This window comes from Cetorhinus maximus, chromosome 23, assembly GCF_964194155.1.
Source record: "Cetorhinus maximus chromosome 23, sCetMax3.hap1.1, whole genome shotgun sequence".
Taxonomy (NCBI): domain Eukaryota; kingdom Metazoa; phylum Chordata; class Chondrichthyes; order Lamniformes; family Cetorhinidae; genus Cetorhinus; species Cetorhinus maximus.
The window spans coordinates 37,996,999-38,020,279 of NC_135901.1; the positions used below are offsets into that span (position 1 = coordinate 37,996,999).

At 45.0% G+C, this 23,281-nt stretch overlaps 2 non-coding genes across 2 annotated transcripts; one reads left to right on the plus strand and one right to left on the minus strand.

Moving 5' to 3' along the window:
- Window positions 1-11,579: 11,579 nt before the first annotated feature.
- Window positions 11,580-11,651, minus strand: trnae-cuc (transfer RNA glutamic acid (anticodon CUC)). Its single transcript has one exon. It is a non-coding gene; the product is annotated as a tRNA-Glu (tRNA).
- Window positions 11,652-14,778: 3,127 nt separating this feature from the next.
- trnas-aga (transfer RNA serine (anticodon AGA)) lies at window positions 14,779-14,860 on the plus strand. Its single transcript has one exon. It is a non-coding gene; the product is annotated as a tRNA-Ser (tRNA).
- Window positions 14,861-23,281: the final 8,421 nt, after the last annotated feature.

Consider the following 23,281-nt stretch of genomic DNA (forward strand, 5'->3'; position numbering starts at 1 on the left):
AACATTTCCTCGTAAGACAACCCGATCATTCCAGATATTAGCCTCGTGATCCTTCTCTGAACTGCTTCCAATGCATTTACATCCTTCCTTAAATAAGGAGACCAATACTGGACACAGTACTCCCGATGTGATCTCACCAATGCCCTGTATAACTGAAGTATAATCTCCCTGCTTATATTCAACTCCCCTTACAATAAACAATAACACTCTATTAGCTTTTCTAACCATTTGCTGCACCTGCACACTAACCTTTTGCAATTCCTGCTCTAGGACACCCAGATTCTTTACATCTCAGAGCTCTGCAATCTCTCACCATTTAGATAAGAAGCTTCTTTTTTATTCTTCCTACAAAAATGGATAATTTCACATTTTCCCACATTCTCTGCCATTTGCCAGATATTTGCCCACTCGCTTTACCTATCTGTATCCCTTTGTAGCCTCTTTATATCCTCTTCACAACTTATTTTCTTACCTATATTTGTGTCATCAGCAAATTTAGTAACCTTACCTTGGTCCCTTCAAATAAGACATTTATATAAATTGTAGAAACTTGAGGCCTCAGCACTGATCCCTGTGGCACACCATTTGTCACATCATACCAACCAGAAAATGACACATTTATGCCTATTCTGTTTCCTGTTTGCTCGCCAATCTTCTATCCACACCAATATGCTACCCACTACACCATGAGCTTTTACTTCCGGCAATAATCTTTGATGTGGCACCTTATCAAATGCCTCCTGGAAATCTAAGTACAGCACATCCACAAGTTCCCCATTATACACAGCACCTGATTTGCCTTTAACAAAACCATGTTGACTCTGCCAGAATACCTTGAATTTTTCTTATTGTCTTGTTATAACATGATTCAGATTAGCGTCTTAACATTTTCCCCATGACAGATTTTAAGCTAACTGGCCAGTAGTTTTCATTTTTCTGTCTCCCTCCCTTCCTGAATAAAAGAATTACATTTGTTATTTTTCCAATCTCAAGGAGCCTTCCCTGAATCTACAGAATCTTGGAAAATTAATACCCACTCATCAACTATTTCACTAACCACTTTAAAGATCCTAGGATCATGTCCATCGGGATGTGGGGACTTGTAAGCCTGCAGCTCCAGCAATTTTCTCAGAACCATTTCCCTGGTGATTCTAATTATCTTTAGTCCCTCCCTCCCTTCCATTTACCAATTTACAGCTATTTCTGGGATGTCACTTGAACCCTCTAAACTGAAAGGCACCCGGCTGGGATGTTAAACTGTGACGTCATGCAGCAGCACTTTGGGTCTTTGTTTTGAAGAAATGGAATTCGGCTGTTCTCATTAGGAATGCTGGAGACAGACTGATCAACAATGTCATCATCAAATGGCACAGCGCAGTAAGAGGACCTTCACTCACTGATTCATTGTCATAAGCTTTTTTACAAAGAGCTTTCTAATTCGTCCTAGTTTCCATCTCTCTCTCCAGAACCCTGATTTTCCCCGTCTCAAGCCATTGTACAATTCCTTTTTTGAAAACTTTGAGTTAAGAAAAGCAATATTGAAAGATAATCAAGAGCTTCTGCAGTGTCCACTCTGCTAAATTCTGCAGTTTTAACAAAGTTTTCTTGACCCAATGACATGAGGAGTTGGACTGAGGATTCCTATACTGTTTCTGAACCAAAAAAATGTACTTAATCCGTAGATTTTTGTTTTAAATTTTAAACAGTTTGTTCTGATCAAGCATCTCGCCATTTCTCTCAGTCTATACACAGATTCTAATTCCTCTTGTTGTACAACCTGTTATAGAGGCTGCTATAGAAAAAAGGGAAAGGTTTGTTACAGCAATAAAAGCCCTGGTTAAATCATACATGGAGGACTGTGTATAGTTCTGGGAATTACACCTTTTAAAGGATCAATATTTGCCTTGAAAGTTTCAGAGGAGCTGCATTGATGAGGTTGGTGGGTTTTGGAAATTGAAAGTTGTACATCCGCAGCTTGTGGCACTATTTCACCTCACTGTTCACTTCATGTTCATGTCTAACACACTCGATGCTGTTATTGGCTGAACAAGTCTTCTGTGTTTGAACTAAACATGCTATTATTCGGCACTCCCTCTCCTGCCGCCCGGGTTTGGCCTTCATCAGGGAATGTTGTTTTCTTGTTGCTGTGTGAACTGTCACAATGAACTGATCCTGGAGTCTCTTTCCCCTGGGATCTACAAAACCCGTCACTTTCTTTTTCTTTCATTCTCATTCTTTCATTCCCAGTTTGAGTCGGTTCTCCTTTCAGACTCTTCAACAAATCTATTTGGGCGGGCAAGTGGCAGCTGAAATTTAATGTAGGGAAGTGTGAAGTGATTGATTTTGGCTGGAAGGATGAGAAGAGACAACATCAAGTAAAGTGCCAAAGCAAAATTCTGCAGATGCTGGAAACCTGAAATAAAAACAGAAAATGCTGTAAAAGCTCAGGAGGTCTGGCAGTATCTATGGAGGAAGAAACAGAGTTAATGTTTCAAGTCCGATATGACTCTTCTTCAAAGAAGCATAATCTCTCTTCCTTTCTCCACAGATGCTGCCAGACCCGGAAAGATTTTCCAGCATTTCCTGTTTTCAAATGAAATGTACATTAGCGCTTTGCAGCCTTTCACTGTCCTTTTTCTGCCTCTGTGTTTGTTCCCGACCTGTTGTACACATGACACTTCCAGCTCTGATGCAAAAGTACAACTCTCAGTCCTCGCAGATTTTGGCAGAGATGTTTTCGATCAGGAAGTCATTCATGTTTGTTTTTACATGAGCAATAACTTTTCATTTCCTGAATTGGAACTGAACGCCAGTCGCAGTGGTAGGAGAGCAGAGTCTAAACCATTGGACCACCAGGGAGCTGCTCCCGAGTATTTTAGCCTGGCTTATCCACGATACCCTTGCCTTTTATTTTACTTTCAAACTTTTATTATCAGAGGCAAGTTTCCCCAACAAAATGGCAGCTTTAGATTGAACACAAGCGTCTTTTTCAGCCAATGAAAACAACAACTGACGTGAGTTGGAGCATGAAACTGATGGTGAGGTGCAATAAAAACAAAAATAGCTGGAAAGGCTCAGCAGGTCTGACAGCATCTGTGGACCATCATAACTAAAGAAAAATAGAAATGAGGTGAAATATAAGCTGCTTGAGGGGCTGGGACAGGTAGAGCTGGATAGAGGGCCAGTGATAGGTGGAGGCAAAGAAGAGATTGCCAAAGATGTCATGGAGAAAAGGACAAAGGGGTGTTGACAGTGGTATATTCGCTGAAGGATGTGCTAATTAAGGGTAGAAAGCAGGACGAGCAGTGACAGATGACACTAGTGGGGGTGGGGTAGGGAGAAGGGATCGAAATGGGCTAAAAGGTGGAGGTGAAGTAATCCCACAAGCTGCTTTTGTGTCGCTTTCAATTCGGTTGGTGTGCTGCTTTCAAGCAGCAGTTGTGATTGGTTGATCAGGAGCAATTTCTGTGCCAGTGTCAACCGTGGGCAGTAAAATCTGCCCCATTAACTCCCATATTTTGGCTTGCACCAATATCTCTTTCGTCCGTGCTGTACATCCTATCACATCCCTTCTCTTCTCCTGCTTTCACTCCCTCACTTGACCTCTGTATTTGTCCTCGGCCTGTTCGATGTGTGACATTTCCAGCTCTGATGTGAAACTTCTCCTCTCACTCCACTGATTCTGGTAGAGCCGTTCTGTATTTTCTGTTTTCAATGAATAATTAAATCACGTTCGTTTGAACAATTTCACAAAATCGTCATTCTCTGACTGGAAATGAAAGCTGGCCACAGCAGTAAAACCACCGAATTCCTAACCACGAGACCATCAGTGAAGCTGTCAACAACCTTAGTGGCTACTTTGGCCTATTTTTCCATTTTCACCAGAGACAAGTTTCTCCGACAGAGAGGTGTGTTTAGGTAAAACACAAACAGCTTCTTCAGCCAATGACAACAGCGATGTCATTGTAAGTTGACTGGCCGGTAAGTGCTTTGTGTTCGGCACTGAGTGTGTTAATAACCAGCTTAGGGCACGGGAGTTAAGGTAGATCTATAAATAAATTAACTAAAACTTTAAAAATAAAATAATTAAAATAAACACTTGAAACATATTGCTGTGTGGTTAATACACGCAGAAGCATTTAATAAGCACAGTAAATTGTACCATACATAGAAATTACCCGAAGTTGATAAAGAAAGTAATTAAATTAAGTTAACTAAATAACATAAGTAACATTGGAAGACAAGTGTAATTGCAGTTGTGGAATGTGGGACACCAAGGCAATCCAGGAGAAACTGGTCTGCAGAAAGTGTAAACAGCGAGAGGAATTGCGATCAGGATTATTGATTTGGAAGCCAAACTGTAGACAGTGCGCAACATAAGGGAAGTGGAAAATACCTGGGTACTTCATTCCATATGACAGCCACGCCTTTAAAAATAGATCCGCCTGTTTTGGTCAGCAGTGAGGGACAGGAGGATGTGACCGTGTGTGAGGCAGGTAAAGGGACCGAGCAGACAATAGTGAAGGAGCCTCAGACCTTGTAATTGTCAAACAGACTTGAGGTGCTCACAATCTGTGTGGGTGAAAAGGAAACATACAAGGTGGATGAGGAGGCTGGCCTTGGCACCATGCTACAGGGAGCTGTTCAACTGGGGGGAGCAAACAGGAATGTCGTGGCAGTAGGGGGCAGTATGGTGAGGGGTATTGACACTCTTCTCTGCAATGAAGAGCGAGAGTCCAGAAGGCTGTGTTGCATGCCTGGTGCCAGGGTTTGGGACATTTGCTCCGGGATGGAGAGGAAATTGCATTGGGAGGGGGTGGATCCAGTTAACATGGTACATGTAGGTACCAATGACATGGACAGGACAGGAAAGAAGTTCTGCACAGTAAGTATGAGGAACTAGGCACCAAATTAGGAAACAGAACTTCAAAGGTAATAACCCGTGGAAAGAGAGAAGGAAGCAAGATGGATCTGTTAGCTCTTTGGGGAAAAACGCGGACATGGACACGATGGGTGGAAGGTCCTCATACTGCGATGTGCCATTTGATGATGACATTGTTGATCAGTCTGTCTCCAGCATTCCTAATGAGAACAGCCGAATTCCATTTCTTCAAAACAAAGACCCAAAGTGCTGCTACGAAACTATATTGTAGTCAGATGTACTCCACTGTGTATGTGTCGAGTTTCTGTAGTGTAGTGGTTATCATATTCACCTTATATGTGACAAGTCCCTGGTTCAAACCAGGCAGAAACATTATCGAAACTTGTTCATTTAGATGAAAGGGAAAGTTGCATTGCTCCTGCTTGTTGTTGAATGTTATCTGAATGCAGAATCTCACAACCGGATTGCACTTGCTCTTCGTCTTTTCACAAGGTGGACACTCAGCAAAATGAGGATATCCTTCAGCTGGCAGCGGGTTAGTGGAGAATACTCGAAATGAATATTCAATAAAAAAAATATCTGTTGGAACTCGCCAGGTAACAGGAGAGTTGGCGATTTCTATCCTTTTTTGTCGCTTAAGGACCCAATGACAACCCAGGTCTGTGTGACAATGAATGCTGCTCCAGCTAACACCAATCGCTGTTGTCATTGGCTGAAGAACTTGTTTATGTTCTAAATAAACGTGGCATTTTGTGGGAGAAAAGTGCCTCTGGTGAAAGAGATGTGAAATGAAAATAAAATGCACAGGTAGCATGAATAAGCCGGGCTGTGAATTTGCAAGCCTGGGAGTCTAGTGGTTCGGATTCGGTGCTTATAAATGTCATGCGAATGATTAAAATAAATGTGCATTACTTCCTGATTGAAAACTGAAAACGCATATCAGCTCCGCCTGAATCAGTGGAGTGAGAGCTGGAGTTTTGCATCCGAGCTGGAAATGTCACCCGTGCAACAGGTCGTGAACAAATACAGAAGTGAAGATAGGGAATGAGAGAAGGGCTGTGATAGGCTGAAAAGCAATGACCATAGAGATGGTGGTGCATGGGAAAATGTAGAGGTGATAGGGAAGATTTTATTGTTTGAACTGACACAAATATTTCCCAGATCTGGTTCCAAATCTCGTGCTAAATGAGAAGGAAATTTCCCACTGAATTTACTCAGTCCCATGACCTTAAAGGAGCAGAACACAAGGAGATGTGTGAGGATTTTGCTGGAATGGGTTGTAAGATGATGGAATGACTGTGAAGGCAGCAGCAGTGAGGATGGAAATGAAACAATTATAGAAAGTTACAGCGCAGAAAGAGGCCATTCGGCCCGGCGTGCTGTTTTCAAAGAGCAGTTATGATTGGTTGATCAGTGATATTTGTCCCAGTTTGAACAGCAGGAAGAAAAATCTGTCCCATTCCCACCCACATTTTGCACCATCATCCCTTTAGTCCGTTTCTCTCTCATGCCTTGTAACCTATCACTGTCCTTCCCTTTTGTCCTTTCACCCCCCTCCCTCCGCCTCTGGACTTGTTTTCCACCTGTTACATCTCTGACTTTTCCAGCTCTGATGAAAGGTCATCCAGCTGGAAGATTAACTCTGTTTCTCACTCCACAGACGCTACCAGAGTTGATTTGATTCAAGAAGGAATTCCTGTTCATTGTGACAGTTCACACAGTGGAAAGGAAAAAGTTTTTCCTGTACGGGAATTAAACCTAGGCTGCGTCGGTGAAAGCACCAAATGCTCAGAATTAAATATTCTGATTTTCAATGAAGCAGAGAGCAGTTTTCACTCAGAAACCAGCAGCTGTGATATTAACAAAGTGGGATGGAGAAAGACTCAGTTTGAGCGGTGACACTGCCAGAGGAATCGAGACTTGGGGATCACCTATGAAAGCAGAAAAGTTTAAAAAGGGAATTTCGCTGAGCACAGGTCACAAACCCAACAACCTGGTATTAAAAGTCTCAGATGCCATCGACTGAACTCGCCAGGCATGTAAGAAGAGCGAAGTATTCCACATCCCAACATCCATGGAGATCACTGTTGTTTACGACCTCAAGCCTCAGCTTGCTCTGAATTTCAAAGTGTGGAAGGTGATCGACCTCCAAAAGCCCCAAGGTTGCAATGCATTCCTCTCAATCATCAATAACATCATTCACATCTTCCACTTCTTAGCTGCACCTCCTTCCAAACATTGCAAACTCCTCTTCAATCTTTCATCTTGATATTTTTCTCTGTAACATTTTAGTATGAAACTGCACAGCTAATATGAATAAAGTTTGTGATGGTGAAAATGTGTTCAACCCCTCGGGGAACTGAACCACATTGACACAAACAGAACTTTACACTGAGAATTACAAACACCCAGAAAACAAGGATGTCACCAACTTGGCCAATTATTGTTCCATTTCAGACTGCAGATTTAGTGAATCTTTGCAGATGAACAGAAATAAGAAACGTGGAAATAGTTGGATGGTTTTTATTTCATTTAATTGATAATTAATTCCGAAGGCAGTTTGCTAAAGTCAGGATTCGGGCTGTGTCACAGGAAGAGAGGAATGAGGATCAGGAGGAGACCATTCAGCCCTTTGAAACTGCTCCGCTATTCAGCAAGATCATGGCTGATCTGATTGTTGTCTCGAGGCCACTTTGCTGTCCTCTCCTCAATATTTGGAAAATATTGTCAGTTGGCAGCTGGGAAAATGGACTGGGAACCAAAGCAGAAAACCCAGTCTCCAGCTTTGTGAATCTTTAGAAACTCTTTGGGAACCAGAATCAGGGGAGAATGAAGGGTGAACTGTCCGACTGACCAGAGACAGTCAAGGCACTTTTCCCTTCTTTAAGACGCTGGAACATTGACTCTGATGTTATCAGTGAAATTAACTGATCTGAGACATTGAAAGGATTCTCGTTACTGCACATCAGGAATTCAAAACTAATATCGGCTTCGGGACAATCAGAATACTTGGTAGCAGAAAAGACAACGAAAGGCTCAAAGGGAGACTGCACCGGTTGTAGGAGAGCTGGTTCCCAGTGACATGGGTGTGCCTGCAATGGGTGGGATCAGACAATTTCCATATATCCACAATGAATGTCCCACTCTTTATTTTGGAAGAGTAAAACTGATAGAGAACAATGGTCATTCCGTTTGCAGTAATCTGAAGCTTTAACTCACTGACACCGTTGTTTAAGCTTTCATCGGTCCCTGTGGGGCAATTTTTTAGCATGTTCGTCTGTTAACCGAAAGGTTGGTGGTTCGAGACCATCCAGGAATGAAACTTTCACTGTTTTCTTTCTATCAGCATTCATTGTCACTCAGTTCCCGGTTGTCATTGGATACTTGAGCTGAATATGAAGACCCCCGAAACGTTGCTGACTCCACTGAGAAAACAATTAGACCGACCATACACCGATATCTAATCCATTGGAAATTTATGAAGTTATTGGATTCAAACAAACCCATCAATTATTCTCTCTTCCTCAGCTCCACAGTGAGTGAGACAGGGAAAAGCAGAAAAGCAGCAATATTCCGGCCCCGCACTCTCCAATCACCCGCTGTCAGCAGAAAGCGGCGACTGCAGCTTCAATCAGCGGGTCACTGACCATTCCTGGGACGCGAGATACTCCAACCCGGACCAACCTCCCAATACACCGAGCACAGGTTCAGGAAAACGCAGGTAGATTGTATCCCGGTCACTAAACCTCCGAGCAGCTTTTACAGAATACCCGAGTGAGTGAGTCACAAATAAAAGTCACACCAACTTTCTAAATGTTTTCACTGTAAAATTCCTTTATTTTATTGAAATGCTGACTGTGAATCTGAAAATGAGCACCATGGGATTTGTGTTACCGAGTGACTTGTTTTCCATTGTTTGTCCGTCAGGTTTGTAATTCAATTTGTGTTGGATAGTGAAGCGAATCTGATTTCAAAATGAGGACACAAAGCAGCTAAACATTAAATCCAGGAACAAATCCTGAGGAAAATCGATCACAGTATTTGGAAGGAGGTGCAGCTAAGACGTGGAAGGTGTGAATTATGTTATTGGAGATTGAGAGGAATGCATTGCAACCTTGGGACGTTTGCAGGTCGATTATGTTCCACACCTTAAAATTCAGAACAAGCTGAGGCATCAGGTGGAGAGCAGCAGGTTTCTCCATGTATGTTGGCATATGGAGTGACTTGTCATATTCCAGGCTAGCTCAGTCGGTAGAGCATGAGACTCTTAAACTCAAGGTCGTAGGTTCGAGCCCCACGCTGGGCGCTATAATACTTTAAAAATCCAAATAAGATTCATGTGGAAACATTCATTCTGTTTCTCTCACCAGCTGCGAAGTTTTTCCAGCATTTCCATCGTTCGCATTAATTTGCTTTTATCTTTTTACTTTTAAAATCTTGCTGCTTGAAATAAAAAACACCAATTGCTGTGTCTCCTGTGAAACTTACAAGACAGACATTCACCACTGAAAGCAACTGACACACATTAAATTCAATGAATGTCCCATCTGTTTCTGCTTCTGTCTCTGTCTCGCCTCCAGCTCCCTCTGCCCGTTCAGCCCCCAGGTCAATTAGCTGCTTGATGCAGACACAGCCAGTTTGTGGGAATGGATAAAACTCGGGGGTAAAGAGACACCTGGATCTCACCTTCCTGGTTCTCCCAGTTACTGATGACAGGAATGTGCCCAGTGCCGATTATCCACAGTCACTCCCCTCCCAGTTATTCAGCTTTTTAATTGATTTTCACACTGGATTTCAATGTGAAGAAAGCAGAGCTGTGATAAGCTTATATTGTTCAGCGGATGTACTGCAAGAAGGTACATGACAGGCTGATGATAACAGTGCTCTTTGGACGCGGTGAGCTCCAGGGAAGGATTGGATGTGTCGCTCAATTAGTCTCGTGACAAATCTCGTGCTGGAAATGACAAGAAAACTCACTGAATTTGCTCCGTGTTTAGGTTCAAAAGAGCCGAATACAAGGTAAGAAAGTACATCTCGCTCGAGTGGGTTTAAAATGGCAGAATGACCCGTGCTGGTGGGAAACATAAAATTATAGAAAGTTACAGCACAGAAAGAGGCCATTCGGCCGGGCTACTTTCGGAAATGGGACAAACATTGAGCCAAGTCGGTGACATCCTTGCTTTCTGGGTGTGTCTCTCCTTAGGCCTCTGTCACTCTCGGTGTCTATTCCAGTGATTGTTTGATCCAAGTGTGATGTTTTCCAGCTCTGAGGGGGAACTCTCAGGAGGGCAGGAGGCAGAGAGTGGGGATAAGGGGGTCCTTCTCAGGATGGTGGCCGGTGACTAGTGGAGTTCCACAGGGGTCAGTGTTGGGACCACAACTTTTCACTTTAAACATTAATGATCTAGATGAAGGAACTGAGGGCATCCTGGCTAAGTTTGCAGATGATACAAAGATAGATGGAGGGGCAGGTAGTATTGAGGAGGCAGGGAGGCTGCAGAAGGATTTGGACAGGTTAGGAGAATGGGCAAAGAAGTGGCAGATGGAATACAACATGGGGAAGTGTGAGGTCATGCACTTTGGTAGGAATAATAGAGGCATCGACTATTTTCTAAATGGGGAGAGAATTCAGAAATCTGGAGTGCAAAAGGATTTGGGAGTCCTAGTCCAGGATTCTCTTAAGGTTAACTTGCAGGTTGAGTCGGTAGTTAGGAAGGCAAATGCAATGTTGGCATTTATTTCGAGAGGACTAGAATATAAAAGCAGGGATGTGCTGCTGAGGCTTTATAAGGCTCTGGTCAGACCACATTTAGAATATTGTGAGCAATCTTGGGCCCCGTATCTCAGGAAGGATGTTCTGGCCCTGGAGAGGGTCCAGAGGAGGTTCACGAGAATGATCACAGGCTTAACATATGAGGAACGTTTGAGGACTCTGGGTCTATACTCGATGGAGTTTAGAAGGATGAGGGGGGATCTGATTGAAACTGACAGAATACTGAAAAGCCTGGATAGAGTGGACGTGGGGAAGATGTTTCCATTAGTAGGAGAGACTAGGACCCGAGGGCACAGCCTCAGAATAAAGGGAAGACCTTTTAGAACAGAGATGAGGAGAAACTTCTTTAGCCAGAGAGTGGTGAATCTATGGAATTCATTTCTGCCACAGAAGGCTGTGGAGGCCAGGTCATTGAGTATATTTAAAACCGATAAAAACAAAAAGCTAAAAGCTACTGCGGATGCTGGAAATCCAAAACAAAAACAGAATTACCTGGAAAAACTCAGCAGGTCTGGCAGCATCGGCGGAGAAGAAATCAGTTAACGTTTCGAGCCTTCATGGCCCTTCTGCAGAACTGGAGCATATGCACATGCTCCAGTTCTGCCGCAGGGCCATGAAGGCTCGAAACGTTAACTGATTTCTTCTCCGCCGATGCTGTCAGACCTGCTGAGTTTTTCCAGGTAATTCTGTTTTTGTATTTAAAACCGAGACAGATAAGTTGTTGATTAGTAAGGGAATCAATGGTTACGGGGAGAATGCGGCTGAGAAACCTATCAGCATGAATGGCAGAGCAGACTCGATGGGCCAAACGGCCTAATTTCTGCTCCAAAGTCTTATGGTCTCTCACTTCTCTGATGAAGCTTTTAAAAGTTTCCAAACAATGGGCAATCAACACTCGTTCCAACAAATTTCAATGAAACTACATTCCCTGACCGGGAATCGAACCCGGGCCGCGGCGGTGAGAGCGCCGAATCCTAACCACTAGACCACCAGGGAAGCTATACAAATCTATTTCGATTTGGCTTACTTACGCTGCTTTTGCCTATTATTTTTCAGTTCAGATCTCTTTCAGCGCAGCCTGTTTCGGTTCAAGATAAACGACTTCGTCAGCCACTGAAAACAACGGTTGCTGTGAGCTGGAACATGAAATTGACAGTGAGGTGAAATAGTCCCACAAATTGCACATGCGCAACTTTCAATTTCCAAAACCCTCCACCCAATTCGCTATTGGTCCAACGGAGGCGCAGATCCCGAGTCACTGGACATCAGGGAAACTACCATTTGGATGATGGAGGCAACTTTTGACATTTTTTTTTCATTCCCGATCTCCTCCAGAGACAACTTTCTCCGACCAAATGGTCTGTTCAGGTTGAACACAAGTGACTTCTTCACCAATGAGAATAACCATTGCTGTGAGCTGGAACATGAAATCGATACTTTCCTCCTTAAAGACTGTTCTTAAAGCCTCCCCCTTTGACCGAGCTTTTAGTCATCTGACCGATTATGTGGCTCAGTGTCACAGTGATTATATCACTCAGTGATATATTGATCCTGGGTAACGCCTTGTGATGTTTCATTTTAGGTTAAAGGCGCTTTATAAATATAAGTTGTTGTTGTAGGATAAATATAGAAAGGGCCAATTTCCTGTTTTATCTTTCACGCTGATGTTTTTCTCTGCGACATTTTAACATGAATTCGCACATCTAATGTGAATCAAGTTTGCGACATTAAAAACGTTTTAACCCCCTCAGGGAACTGAAACACATTAACAATCACAGAAGAACAGACACAGAGATATACACCGAGAGTGACAAAGGCCTAAGGAGAGACACAGGCCCAGAAAGCAAGGGTGTTATCAACTTGGCTCAGTGTTTGTTTCATTTCCGAAAGCTAATTTCCTGAATGCTGACAAATGAATGGGAATCAGAAAATATGGACGTATTTGGATGGGTTTCCTTCTAATTAACTGAAAATTAATTTGGTTAAAATCACAAATGGTGAAAACTTTAGTCAGCAGGATTCCAACCCTTGTGTTCATATTTACAACAAAACGTAAATTATCGAACTTTCGCTCACACTCAAATAAAAAAGCTTGGATAATGCTTTTGCCAGGTTTCAAACTGCAGCTCCATCATATGTGAAGCGAATATGACCCCACTCGCCTCTATAAACCCTGCGCTGTAAAGAGCCCAATGGAGCTGTCTGGAATGTTAAACGGTGACGTCATGCAGCAGCACTTTGGGTCTTTGTTTTGAAGAAATGGAATTCAGCTGTTCTCATTAGGAATGCTGGAGACAGACTGATCAACAATGTCATCATCAAATGGCACAGCGCAGTAAGAGGACCTTCCACCCATGCTGTCTATGTCAATTTTATACAAAGAGCTTTATAATTAATGACAATTTCCTTCTCTTTCTCCTTAACCCTGTTTTTTTCGCTTTCAAGCCATTGTCCAGTTCCCATTTGGAAATCGGTGTTAAGAAAACCAATATTGAAAGCTTCAGCTGGTTCCTCACCTGAGCAAATACGTCAGACTTGCTCCAGGGACTGACGTTTGCAGTGTTTTACTTTGGTCAGAAGTTCAAGGCAATATAATTTGCAGGTAAACCTGGATCTTTTTTTTATTCATTCACGTGATGTGGGCTTCGCTGTCTGGGCCAGCATTTATTGTCCATCGCTAATTGCCCTTGGGAAGGTGGTCTGCATTTTTGAACCACTGCAGTCCATGTTGCGTAGGTACTTCCACTGTGCTGTTAGGAAGGGAGTTCCAGGATTTTGACCCAGTGACAGTGAAGGAACGGCGATATATGTCCAAGTCAGGATGGTGAGTGAATTGAAGGTGATGGTGTTCCTATCTATCTGCTGCCCTTGTCCTTCTAGCTGGGAATGGTCGTAGGTTTGGACACTACTTTCTAAGCAGCCTTGGTGAATTCCTGCAGTGCATCTTGTAGATGGTACACACTGCTGCTACTGTGCATCGATGGTGAAGGGAGTGAATGTGGATGTGGTGCCAGTCAAGTGGACTGCTTTGCCCTGGACGGTGTTCAGCTTCTTCAGTGTTGCGGGGGCTGCACTCATCCAAGCAAGTGGAGAGTATTCAATTACACTCCTAACTTGTGCCTTGTAGATAATAGACAGGCTTTGGGGAGTCAGGAGGTGAGTTACACGTTGCACGATTCCTAACCTCTGACCTGCTCTTGTAGCCAAAGTGTTTATATGGCTAGTCCAGTTCAGTTCCTGGTCAATGGGAACCCCCAGGATGTTGATAGTGAGGGATTCAGTGATGGTAATGCCATTGAACATCAAGATGAGATGGTTGGATTCTCTCGTGTTGGAGATGGTCATTGCCTGACACTTGTGGGGTGCGAATGTTACTTTCCACTTGTCAGCCCAAGACTGGAGATTGCCCAGGTCTTGCTGCATTTGGACATGGACTGCTTCAGTATCTGAGGAGTCGGGTATGGTGCTGAACATTGTGCAATTACCAGCTAACTTCGCCACTTCTGACCTTATGGTGGATGGAAGTTCATTGCTGAAGATGGTTGGGCCGAGGACACTACCCTAAGGAAGTCCCGCAGTGATGTCCTGGAGATAAGGTGACTGACTCCAACAACCACAACCATCTTCCTTTGTGCTAGGTATGACTCCAACAAGCGGAGAGTTTCACCCTGATTCCCATTGACTCCAGTTGTGCTCGGTCACCTTGATGCCACACTCGGTCAAATGCAGATCTCACCTCATCTCGGGAGTTCAGCTCTTTTGTTTATATTTGAGCCAAGGCTGTAATGAGATCAGGAGCTGAGTGGTCCTTGCGGAACCCAAGCTGGGCATCAGTGAGCAGGTTATTGCTAAGTCAGTGCTGCTTGATAGCACTGTTGCTGACTCCTTCCATTACTTTATTGATGATGGAGAGTAGACTGATGGGGCAGTAATTGGCCGGGTTGGATCATTCTCACTCTTTCTTTCCCAGTTTGGTGGGAAGAACGAGGAGAGACAGTATAAATTGCAGGGTTCCGGGGAAAAGGTCATTAATGGCAGTGATAGGACTGGCAGAAAGACCGCTTTCTCCGCTGTCACCATTGCATGATTTCTTACAAATAATAGTAGCATGAGAGCAGCTTCTGTAGTCGTGGCCGAGTGGTTAAGGCGATGGATTAGAAATCCATTGGAGTTACCCCGCGCAGGTTCGAATCCTGCTGACCACGTTTCTCGTTATTTTGGATTTTATCGGCGCACAGACAGAGGTAATTATCGTTTGAATCGAGGGAAAGTGATCCAAACACACCCGTGTTCTCTTGTTTCTGTTCATTTGTCAGCCTTCTGCAAATCTCCAGTCGGAAATGGAAAACAAAACGGAGGCAATTTGGTGACATGATTTCACTCTGGCATTTGTCTCTCTTAGGCCCCTGTCAGTCTCGGTGCATATCTCTGAGTGTGTTCCTCTGTGTGGGTCAATGCAGTTCAGTTCTCTCAGGAGGTGAACACATCTTTACGAGCACAAACTGTATTCACATTGGTGGTGCAACTTCACATTACATTGTTACAGTGAAAAATATCAGGATGAAAGAGACAAGAGCAGTTTGTATCTTTCTATGTATGGACTATAACAACAACTTGTATTTATAACGCTCCTTTTTCCTAATGAAACGTCACAAGGAGTTCCCCAGGAGCACTTTATCACAAAGTGTAACACTGAGCCACATAATCGGTCAGATGACGAAAAGCTCGGTCAAAGGGGGAGGCTTTAAGAACTGTCTTAAAGGAGGAAAGTATCGATTTCATGTTCCAGCGAACAGCAATGGTTCTTCTCGTAGGCTGAAGACGTCACTTGTGTTCATCCGACACAGACCATTTTTTTTTTTTTTTTTTTTGTAAAAATATACTTTATTCATAAAAAATCTTCAATCACATTCAAAACCATTTCAAAAACAACATTACAAGGGTACAATCCAGGTTAAACTTTTACAAAATGTATCACCAGGTGCATCAGTACAAACAATATTACAATCATTTACAGCCTTTCATTTTGATCTGTACAGCCCGAGGGGCTCTAAACAGTTCCCGGTCTCTCGGTGCGCTGTGGTAGAAAGGTCTTAGACAGCGACCCTTCCCCATTGCGCCTTTGCGGCAGCTGCCCCAAGCTTTAGTGCGTTGTAAAAATATACTTTATTCATAAAAAATCTTCAATCACATTCAAAACCATTTCAAAAACAACATTACAAGGGTACAATCCAGGTTAAACTTTTACAAAATGTATCACCAGGTGCATCAGTACAAACAATATTACAATCATTTACAGCCTTTCATTTTGATCTGTACAGCCCGAGGGGCTCTAAACAGTTCCCAGTCTCTCGGTGCGCTGTGGTAGAAAGGTCTTAGACAGCGACCCTTCCCCATTGCGCCTTTGCGGCAGCTGCCCCAAGCTTTAGTGCGTCCCTCAGCACGTAGTCCTGGACTTTGGATTGTGCCAGTCCGCAACAATCGGTCGGGGACAACTCTTTGTGCTGGAAGACCAACAAGTTTCGGGCAGACCAAAGCGCGTCTTTCACCGAGTTGATGATCCTCCAGCTGCAGTCGATGTTTGTCTCGGTGTGTGTCCCTGGGAACAGCCCGTAGAGCACAGAGTCCTGTGTCACAGAACTGCTCGGGATGAACCTCGACAGCAACCACTGCATCTCTCTCCAGACTTTCTTTGCAAAGGCACAATCCACAAGGAGGTGAACAACGGTCTCTTCCCCACCGCAGCCACCTCGAGGGCAACGTGCAGAGGGGGTGAGACTCCTGGCGTGTAGGAAGGATCTGACGGGGAGGGCCTTTCTCACCACCAGCCAAGCTACATCTTGGTGCTTGTTGGAAAGTTCTGGCGATGAGGCATTCTGCCAAATGACTTTGACAGTCTGCTCGGGGAACCATCCCACAGGGTCCACCCTCTCCTTTTCCCTCAGGGCCTCTAGGACGTTACGTGCTGACCACTGCCTGATGGACTTGTGGTCAAAGGTGTTTTTCTGCATAAATTTTTCCACCAGGGACAGGTGGTACGGAACGGTCCAACTACTTGGAGCGTTCCGCGGCAGCGTGGCCAGACCCATCCTTCGCAACACCGGGGACAGGTAGAACCTCAGCACGTAGTGACACTTGGTGTTTGCGTACTGAGGGTCTACGCACCGCTTGATGCAGCCACACACAAAGGTGGCCATCAGTATGAGGGCGATGTTGGGCACGTTTTTTCCCCCTTTATCTAGAGGCTTGTACATCGCGTCCCTGCAGACACGATCCATTTTCGACCTCCAGATAAAGCGGAAGATGGCTCGAGTGATCGCCATCGCGCAGGAGTGTGGAATGGGCCAGACCTGCGCCACGTACAGCAACAGCGAGAGTACCTCACACCTGATGACCAGGTTCTTACCCGCAATGGAGAGGGAGCGTCGCTCCCACATGCCCAGTTTCCTTTTCACCATAGCCACTCGCTCCTTCCAGTTTCTAACGCATGCCCCGGTCCCTCCGAACCATATCCCCAGCACCTTCAGGCCGTCAGCCCTGACAGTGAAGGGGACAAAGGATCGGTCAGCCCAGTTCCCAAAGAACATGGCCTCGCTCTTCCCACGATTTACCTTGGCTCCCGAGGCCAGTTCGAACTGGTCGCAGACGTGCATCAGTCTGCGCACCGACAGCGGATCCGAGCAGAAGACGGCGACGTCGCCCATGTACAGGGAGGCTTTTACCTGAGTGCCTCCACTGCCTGGGATCGTCACTCCTCTTATGCCCGGATCCTTCCTGATGGACTCGGCAAAGGGTTCTATGCAGCACACGAAAAGGACAGGCGAGAGAGGGCAGCCCTGCCTGACTCCAGATTTAATCGGAAAGCTATCTGTTTCCCACCCATTGATTGAGACTGCGCTACTGATGTTAGTGTAGAGCAGTTGGATCCAATTTCGAATTCCCTCCCCAAAGCCCATTTTGGAGAGCACATCCCCCATGTAGGTGTGCGATATTCTGTCAAAGGCCTTCTCCTGATCCAAGCTGATGAGGCAGGTATCCACACCCCTGTCCTGTACATAGGCAATCGTATCCCTGAGCAGCGCCAGGCTGTCAGAGATCTTCCTGCCCGGCACAGAGCAGGTCTGGTCAGGGTGAATCACCAATTCCAGAGCGGATTTGACCCGATTGGCGATGACCTTGGACAGAATCTTATAGTCCATATTCAACAGTGAAATGGGTCGCCAATTTCTAATTTCCTCCCTTTCCCCCTTGTGCTTGTAGATGAGGGTGATGATGCCTTTCCTCATGGATTCTGACATGCTGCCGGCCAGGAGCATACTCTCGTACACCTCTAGCAGGTCTGGGCCGATCAAGTCCCACAGAGCCGAATACAACTCCGCCGGCAAGCCGTCGCTTCCGGGGGTTTTACTCTTCTCGAAGGACTCGAGGGCCTTAGTCAGTTCGTCAGGAGTTAGCGGTTTGTCCAGGCTCTCCCGCGTACTGTGGTCTAAGACCTCCGTGATAGAGGACAGGAAGGACTGGGAGGCCGTGCTGTCCGTGGGCTTCACGTCATACAGTCCGGCATAAAAGGATTTGCTGATCCTCAGAATGTCGGACCGTGATGACTTTACTGAGCCGTCTTCTTCCTTCAGGCTGCTGATCACAGAGCGCTCTCTGTGTACCTTTTGGAAGAAGAAACGTGAGCACGTCTCATCCTGCTCCACGGAGCGGACTCTGGAACGGAAGATGATCTTGGAGGCCTCCGAGGCAAAGTGCGAGGCTTGCTGGCCCTTCACCTCTTGGAGCTCCTCCTTGACATCGACCCCCATCGACTGCAGCCGCAGCAGATTCTGCATCTTTTTCTGGAGTCGGGACATTTCCCTCTGTTCCTTTCTAGCTTTCTGGGTGCCTTTGAGGATGAAAAACCTCTTGATGCTTCCCTTGATCACTTCCCACCAGTGTGTCAGGGACTCAAAGAGGGGTTTCACGGTTCTCCAACCTTTGTAATCCCTCTTGAGCTCCTCAATGTTCTCTGGGGTCAGCAGTTGCACATTTAGCTTCCATGCCCCCCTGCCCACCCTCAGGTCCTTCTCCAAGTGGCAGTCCGCCAGTAGGAGGCAGTGGTCAGAGAAGAACACCGGCTTGACCTCGGTGGATCTGACTGTGAATGCACGGGACACAAACAGGAAGTCTATCCTGGAACGAATGGACCCGTCTGGCCGCGACCAGGTGTATCTACGCTGCGCTCCGTCTGCAGGGTTGCTGAAGACGTCGTGCAGCTTGGCATCCTTAACTGTTTCCATCAGGGATCTGGACGTAGCGTCCAATCTGCTTCCGGCCCTGCCGGATCGTCCAGCCGCATCGATGATGCAGTTGAAGTCCCCGCCCAGAATGACCGGCCTGGAGGTCGCCAGCAGCAGTGGGAGCTGCTGAAAAACCTCCAGCCGCTCAGCCCCTTGTGCCGGGCCATACACGTTAATTAACCGGAGTGGAGCGTTCTTGTACATTACGTCTGCTACGAGGAGTTGCCCGCCCACCACCTCCTTGACCTCGGAGACGGTGAAGTTGCCTCCCCGCAGCAGAATACCCAGGCCGGAGGAACGAGAGTCGTTTCCGCCCGACCAGATCGATGGCCCGTGGGACCACCATCGTGACCATTGCCTGTAGGAGCTGAGGTGCGGTATCGCACACTCCTGCAGAAACAACAGGTCAGCTTTGACCTTGGCTAGGTAGTCCAAGGTCGCAACACATCGCGTAGTAGATTTAATGCTACGCACATTTATGGATACAATCTTTAAACCCATTTTAAAGCATTTATTCTCCTACCAAACCCACTGTCTCTGAGAGTCCCAGACCTTTAGTCTGCTCCTTCATACCCGTAGTGAGCTCAAATTCCTTCACTTTGGATGGGCTGAGGTAGATCTCCTTGGCCGTGTTCTGCTCCGGTGGCATCTGGAGGTTCACGTAGAGAGCGGGTTTTGAGATGACCTTTGCTGGAGAAGCTTCTCCAAAACTCACCCCCTCTGGGGTGTTGCTGTTCCCGGCTTCCTGGAGCTGGGGTGCGATGATTGCCTCACTGCTCCCAGATTCCAGGGGCTGTGGTGCACTGGCCTCCTCAGGTTGCAGGCAAAGTTGGGGTGCGCTGGTCTCCTTGTTGTCTCCAATTTTCCGACACAGACCATTTGGTCAAAGAAACTTGTCCTTGATGAAGTTTGTAAAAGTAAACTCCACTACAGTTTGGCAGCTTTTAAACAACGCCCATCAATGTTTACTGCCTCTTGCTGTTTCTTAGCTCCACCCAAACTGATTCTACATCTTGATCCTTCAATCTGAGATCCTCTCACTAATGTACCGATCACGTTCCTTATTAACAGCGCGACCCCGCCTCGTTTTCCTTTTTGCCCATTAATCCTAAATGACGAATATCTTTGAATATTCAGATCAACCAATCACACTGCTCTTTGGAAGCAGCACACAGGGTCGAATGGCCTCTTTCGTTGCTGTAACTTTCTGTCATTTTATGTATCCTAACACCACGGTTAAGATGAACTTTCTTATCTTCCATGTGATGCTTTGAATTCAAGACAATAAGCAAATTCAGTGAGTTTTCTTATCATTTCGAGCACAGCATTTGGAACCGGACTCGTTGAACGACATTTAAATGGTCTCAATCATTAGATGCAGCTCACCGAGTTCAAACAGACACCGTGAGAATCAGCCTGTTATGTACATTTTTGCTGTACATCTTCTGAGCTATAAGCTGATCACGGCTCCACTTTCTGCACATTGAAAGACAGTGTGAAAATAAGCACAATTTCAAATCTTAACAACGTGCATATTTGTGATTTTGTGTGTGTCAATGTGGTTCAGTTTCCCATTTTCACCACCCAATCATTATCCATGTTAGTTCTCTGACTTCATATCAGCAAAACAAAAAAAGCAGTTAACAGGACATTTCTCTCTTTATTTTGAGTGGAGACTGTTCAGTAACTAAACTTCTGGATGTTGCAAAGCGGAGGATGATTGAAGTTTTCATATGATCTTATTAAGTAGCTGAGAATGCTCGAGGGGCCGAATGGCCAATTCCTAATCATAATTTTTTATATTCTAATTCAGTGTCAATGTTGGTGAAGACAATGTTTGTGTCTAATCTGAATGTGGTAGTGAGGCCGAGCGGGCTCAGGCGCTGGTTCAGGTTTCGATCTCTCTGGTGATTTGAGCTTTACTCCCACCGCTGCCAAACTTTCTGGTGCTTTGTTATTTGAGACGCTTCCAAAAGATTCTCCGTGCGGTGAAGGGGCAGCTGAGCTGTGCGGTGTTGTATTTCAGTTGGAAGAATGAGGAGAGACAGTGTAAATCCCAGTGTGACTGGGAAAAGGTGGGGCAATGGCACGGACTGGAAGACCTTCTTTCACTGGAACTCCCTGTATTCATTCTATTATTTTAAACAAACAACATGCAGCCTTTACCCAGTTGTCCTGGCCGAGTGGTTCAGGCGTTTTCCCACGTGATTCGAATCCTGCCAACTCCCCTTCTTCTCATTCCTGATTGACACAAACTGTCTGCAGAATAAATTATCAGTCAAATGAAAAACTCAACCACCCAAACACCCCCGTGTTTCTGACTTCAGTTCATCTGCAAATATTCCCTACATTTGGGGTCTGAAATGGAACAACAATTGGCCAAGTTGGTGACATCTTTGCTTTCTGGGTGTTTGTCTCTCCTTCGGCCTCTGTCACTCTCGGTGTATGTGTCGGTGTGTGTTCCTCTGTGTGTGTCAATGTGGTTCAGTTCCCCGAGGGGATGGATACATATTCACCAACACAAACTTGATTAACGTTGGTTGTGCAACTTCATATTAAAATGTCAAAGAGAAAAACATCAGGATGAACGATGCAAGTGGAGTTTGCAATGTTTGGAAGGAGGTGCAGCAAAGAAGTGGAAGATGTGAATGATGTTATTGATGATTGAGAGCAATGCATTACAACCTTGTGGATTTTGTAGGTCGATTACCTTCCACAGTTTGAAATTGAGAACAAGCTGAGGCTCCAGGAGGAAACAACATTGATCTCCCTGAATTTTCACATAGGAAATAACGCGCGTGCATGCCCGGCTCGGCTGTGACAGAGACAGGGCGGGTAGAAGGCCCTCTTTGCTGTAACCATTCTATGACTTCATATAAATAATACAGGCGTACTGCCAAGATATGTATTCGTGGCCGAGTGGTTAAGGCGATGGTTTTGAAATCGCTTGGGGTTACCCAGCGCAGGTTCAAATCCTACCGACTACGTTTTCCATTATTTCTGATTTTAACCATTGATCTCAGAAACAGTAAATGGAATCGACATTTTCACACCTGCAGTAGCAAATTTTGACCAGTGGGTGGCAGTGAAACCGTGATTGCTCACATCACATGAAGCAGGCGCTGTCTCAATTATTACTGCATTTGGCACTGTCTTTGTTCATATTAAATTAGACGCCGTTTCTGTTTCTATTACACTAGGACATGTCTCTGATCATATTAGAGAAGGTAATCTCTCAGTTGTTTCTCTGATTGGCTCAATCTCTGTTGTTTATGTACTGGACTAGGGCCACAATACGATTGGCACTATCTCAGTCATGACTGCACTGAAGCAGGTCTCGACTAAAGTTACAATAAGCCATTGTTGGCACTGCACTAGAGCTTGTCTCTGGTTATAGAAAACTAGAACATGTTTTTATTTGCATTTCAAAAGACTCTGTCTCAGCTATTACTCCAGTAGAACCTGCCATGTGTCTATCAAACTGGACCCGATCTCCGTTAATGCTGCACCAATACATGCCTCTATTCATATCACACAATTCCCTGTTTGTGTTGTTATTGTCCTTTATCATGACTTAGTTATTGCTGGACTTGTCCATGTCTCTGTTTTTATTAATCTCGTACCTTTGCCGTTATTTAATTCACCAGGCACTGCGTCAGTTGATATTACAAAGAGCCCTGAATTATGTGAAGCTCCACTAGACCCTGTAACAGTTTTCTTAAACTGGATCCGGTCTGTGTTATTGCTACACTAGGCAGGTTCGTATTGCACAAGATCCTGTCTCAATTATTACTGCACTCGGCAGTGCATCACTTATGTTTCATTAGTTGGCGGCCCTGCTTATAACACACTCAATCATGTCTGCACTTATATTCCTCTAGAAAGTATTTCAGAACAATTTACACTAGACTCTGTATCATCCTGTATCACACTCGAAAGACAAGTTCTGTCTGTCTTTTTAATTAAAATGGATCTTGTTTTTGCAGAGACTTTGTCTTTGTACCTCTGTCTCTGCTTCTATTCCATTCTCTCTTTCCCTGTTTTTACTCCACGAGATCAGATCTGTCTCTCTTACACTGGCGGCAGTCTCCATTATTCCGACTTAGGCTCTCTCTAGGAAGCAATTACCCTGTGCCCTGTGCCTGTAATAACTGCCCTATTTCACTTGATGCTGATCCAGGCCCTGTATCAGTAAATATTGCACATGCCCCATCTCCGTTATTACAGCAGTAGACCCTGTCTATGTTAATATAGCACTCGTCCCCATCCCTGTTATTCGTGCACTAGGTCACGTCATTGCTTAAGTAACATTAGATTACCTCTCTATTATTACTGCACTAGTAA